Genomic DNA, 5,095 nt, shown 5'->3' on the forward strand with positions numbered 1-5,095 from the left:
GACGTAAATCAAATTCTTCTTTTTATTTCTATTTTTCTATGTTTACAAAGTTTTCATTATAGGCTTATTATTCACGGCTTCATCTCTGTTATTTTCCTAGCCGCGCACAAAAGGCTTGCAGATGACTCCCCCTAACACCGACTGTGCCCCGCGCTCTTCTGCTCAGTGTCGCCAGTTCACGGGTGACGTCATCAATCCATCGGCAAACCTTCTACCTACAACTAAAGATTAAAAAGTTAACAATCGAGATCCTGGACATCGTTAATACTTGCGAATTTACCATGTTAAAATCTCTGATACCAGACAGATTGTGGTCTTAAAGTATTTAAATTAACTCTTAATAACTAATTAGCTTATCAGAGAATTAGGTCTGTGGAGCTCATTGGCGCCCTCGAGACGCAGTGCAAGATATCGCATTCCCCGTGAAATGGAAAGTGGACCGACGACGCTCAGTCGAAATATTTTACCCGTTATACTCTGTATTGGGGTCACATCTCAACTTTTTGCAGGAGCACCGCCACCGGGGCGGGACATTCACCGCTCTACGTACCCAAAAAAACATTCATTACCGCGCAATAAAAATGAACTTCGAATCAAATGGACGCCTTAATTTTCTTTACTGTAACGCTAAATTAAATATTCATAACGCTCCTAACTGCGTCATACTTTTTACAGTGCTGTAGAATAAAGTATGCGATTTTAATTGCGTTAGATAAAAAGAGTAGTTTGTATGTTGTACAAAGACTTATCCGGATGTCGTAAATAAAAACTTATGGGAAATTTGGGCAAAGAAAAACATACTGTGTCGCTAAAGGTAAAAATAATTTAGAAACGTAAGGTCGTAAAATGTCAATAGCCTAATAACCAATACTTTAAAGAAAGGTCAATTTTATCATCACAGCAGCTGCAAACGCAGATGCTGTTCTACACGTGTCTTTTTTGTCTCAGACCTTAAAGTCGTCAGACAACAAAGAACTTCATATTTATGTTATTACAAACATGTGAACGCGGTAATGCCTATTTGCATTCTGGTGATCGGAATTCGTTTTTTCAATACGCGATTAACAACTCTAAGATACCGAGGTACAAAGGCATACTAAATAATGAAAATGTAGATTTCTCTAATACTGCATTTTAAAATTAAAAACATTCTTGGTCATGTATCGACAAATAACTTTGTGTATTAGTACCATCATCTGTATTTTTTAATATCTAGTTTTCTATTTGACCCAATTTATTTGCAGCTTAGTGTATGTAATAAAAGATGAACATTTTTTATTCAATAACACATATAATGTGATCATTTACTTTCGTAATTTTAATTTCCGTCATGTTGACTTCTTTCTACATGAATTCTTTTGTTATTTTTGTGTCCGTTAATCTGGTAACCTGTTGTTTACTGTTTGCTTTAAAAAGTCTTAAAAATTTCACCCGACTGATACTTATCCTTATATTTTAATAATGTACTCATATTTTTATGTCCCGTCCATTGTGACAACGTGTAACCTAAAAGGCTTGAATGTTTTGAAGAATGAAATATTCCGGTAGACAGGTAGAGTCAATCTTAGTGTCTATTCACTAAGCTTCTTGTTTTGGAAGCGTTAGCCTGGCTGTATAATAGTCGTCGTCGCGCAAGTGGAAATTGTACATGCGACTTTGATACAAATGATGATTTTACGACCGGCCACGGTAAAGTGAAGATAACTACAATCTTCCAATGGTTATTATGAGAGATAAAATTAAATATGAATTTGAAGGGTTTCTCGATGGAATGAAGCAACGAGACGGTGATTCATCATGTAGCGTAAGACATCAGTGTTCAGTGCACCCATTGAAAAAATATAAAAAAGAGAAGGGTCGATACTCCGGCGGCGCCGACGGCCGGTTCCCACTGCTAACGGTCCGAGCCTTCCAAGTATAGCCAGCATTAGCCCCGCAGCAGCTATTTATAGCGCGGGCCCCATATCAACCGGCTGCCTGCGTTCCTCATGTCTTGTTCACCTACAATGTCTATTTCAATTGATATGCCAATAAAACCTATCGAGATCTGAAAGTTTTTATTGTGTAATATTTACGACGTGTTCGACAACTTTAGTTCCAAACATAAACCTGTATGGTGATTTATCAATAACTATGATGTCAAGCCCTTTCTTCTTCATCGACTAAATAAGGAATACAATGAAAATTGAACATACGTTTCTACTGAGACTGTCTACTGACAACTTTTTCTGTTTCATCACGTTTTCATCGAGTTGTCGAGATGTAATGTAAAAAGCCTCTGAAACTATGTTTGTAGCTTCATTAAAAGTTACCATAGATTTAGTTAGCAGGGCTGGCGTAACAGATGTCACATAGCGTAATGCATCAGTTTATATTGTTTGTGGCCGTGGTCTTCTTATTGTTTTTATATTTGTGTCATTGTCATCACCAACAACATCTGCCCATTGTTGGACTTATTTGATAATAAGGATTGTCGCCTTCCGCATCCAACGACTTGTCGCCATACGCACTAAGTCGTCGATCCACCAAGATGGAGGACTTCTCTGACAAAATAAAGACAACGTGGTAAAACAAAACCTACTTTATAGATTTAATTTTAATACAATTGTATCTAAATAGATAACTTTTTTTTTATATATGAGAAGGGGGCAAACGAGCGGCGGGAACACAAAGGTGCTTCTGTATTATGATATTCTGCATTGCATCTAAAGAGATCTCTCGATTAAACTCATTACATGCAAAGCGTATACGTAACAAGAACGGGATTATTACGAAAATGTGTCTAGAGAACATAGTAAAGTAATACATTTTCGTTTTAAATTAATAAAAGATACTTTTTTTTGCTATTTTACGTGACCACAGCAGCATTTTGTTTTTACGTTCAGTAAAAAAAAAATACTAGCGTTCTTAACAATTTCTGGAGCCTGTTATTTCGTCAATTAGTTCAATTATATTTATCTCATTGTTGAAGTTATGACAATATAATTCATATTTATTAAACGTAATATTTACCTTACAATTTCACAATTTCGTGTATCATACAGTTTAACATGTACAAGACAAGTTTTAATTCTTTGATTACAATGGAATAATACAAAACTAAATTAAACATCAGGAAACAAACACAAAACACGTATTTATTTAATAATTAATTTAAGACATGCTGTAAATCCAATGTAGTGATAAGAAATTATCTTTACAATATAGAAATTAAGAGTCATCTTTTGCCGATATACGAATGTGATGTAAAGTTACTGAGTACTTTAATAATTAATATATACTATTATAATAAAGCATAAACACACATTACTTTGTGGCGTAGGATGTAGGAGGAAAGGACGCCTTTAAACTAAGGAGTTAAATAAATCGCAAAAAACCTTCATGTGAGAAAGGGACCATAAACTACGAGCTGCCAACATCAAGGAAGCAAGGTTGTCATTTATGCATTTGAATTTTGACGTTTGACAAATATAAACAATAAAATAAAGTTATCATAATTTCATGCGGATGAAGTCGCACGGGACAGCTAGTTTAAATATAAAGCAAACCCCAGCTACATTTGTATGTTTAACTAATTCTTCTAGTCTGAGCAGAGATAATAAAAAAATGTTATATCTAAAATTATGAGATTTAACTAAAAGATAAATTCGCTGCAGTCGCAAAATTATATTCTCTTTAATTTGTTTTATCCCACCCACCTTCACTTGTTTTACATAGATTGCGAGATTTTTGCGATTTTCTTCGGGATCACAAACCAAAACGTTATGCATCGTTACCTATCGCGTTTATGATACATCTTTTTGTGAGAAAATACATAAAAATATGAAACAATTTTGAATACTGCAAACACTTCTTTAAGGTTATTAATTTTCGTCATCAACAATAACACTTTTCGCTAATATTTAAGTGGGCTTTATCAGTAACAATATAAATTAAAAAGTACATTTTTATTTTGTTCATAATTATTAAGCGGAAACTGATATAAAAAATGAACAATGTTTATCATGATTATTATTTAAAGAGGTCCCTTAAGTCGGTTTCCACTGAGAAAAATTCATTCACAAACATATTGTCAACGTCTCATGCTCTCCGTAAAATATTGTACTAATAAAAAGATCGAAGGTTGAAATTAAAAATAATTTAATGAATCTGTAATTAAATAAATTTATGCTGTATTTAGTTGTATTTCAGGATAACCATTAATTACGGGACATCCTGTATACACATACACATAAATTCTGCCGTATAAAACACTAGCTGTTCCCGTGCGGCGTCATCCACATGAAATTATAAAAAAATCATTTAATTTTTTACATTTGTCAAATTATCAAATGTCAAAATGACATAACAAACCTTGGCAATCTTGCTTGCTTAATGTTGGCAACAACTAATGGTCTCTTTACCACATTAAGGTTTTTATCCAAAATATCTATCCCCTAAATTTAATGGCGTGAAAATATATAGCCTAAAGCGTGACGTAGGTGTAGGGCTTTTTATTAATAAAAAGAGTTATTCAAAAATATGCTGTAATTGCTGACATCTTGGGCAACAAAGAAGTGTATGTTTACGCTTTATTATAATAGTATAGAGTATAGATTAGTGTATTTGAAAAAACACACTTTGTCCCAAAATATTGGAATTGTCGATGTCAGAAACTTATAAACTTACAATTACATTTCTGAGTATTCATGTAATAATCTTTTTGTATACAAGAAGGTGATTTATTACTGTGCGAAGTAAATATTATGTAACGTAACTGTTTACATTTAATACAGTTTATTGTTTTCCTGTTTGATTACGAAGCCAAGTTGACTGTGTTGTAAATTATCTCGATGAATGAGATATGAATCAAATTTTTGATTGTCATTATCTATTAAAAAATCTATGTCTGTTTATTAAAAAAATCTCAACTTTCGTTTTAATTTCATTTTTTTTATCTTTTATGTTGTATAGACACCGTGAACGTTCTAAAATAATTCATTTTTTTTCATAATACCCGATTAAAAAAATAATAAAATTTAAACATGTAAAAGAGGAGATAGGCTCTGATCGATCGAGTTATAATTTAACTAAGACAGCTGTGAAAAAATTTATT

Source organism: Papilio polytes, unplaced genomic scaffold (genome assembly GCF_000836215.1).
Source record: "Papilio polytes unplaced genomic scaffold, Ppol_1.0 DF821845.1, whole genome shotgun sequence".
Classification (NCBI taxonomy): domain Eukaryota; kingdom Metazoa; phylum Arthropoda; class Insecta; order Lepidoptera; family Papilionidae; genus Papilio; species Papilio polytes.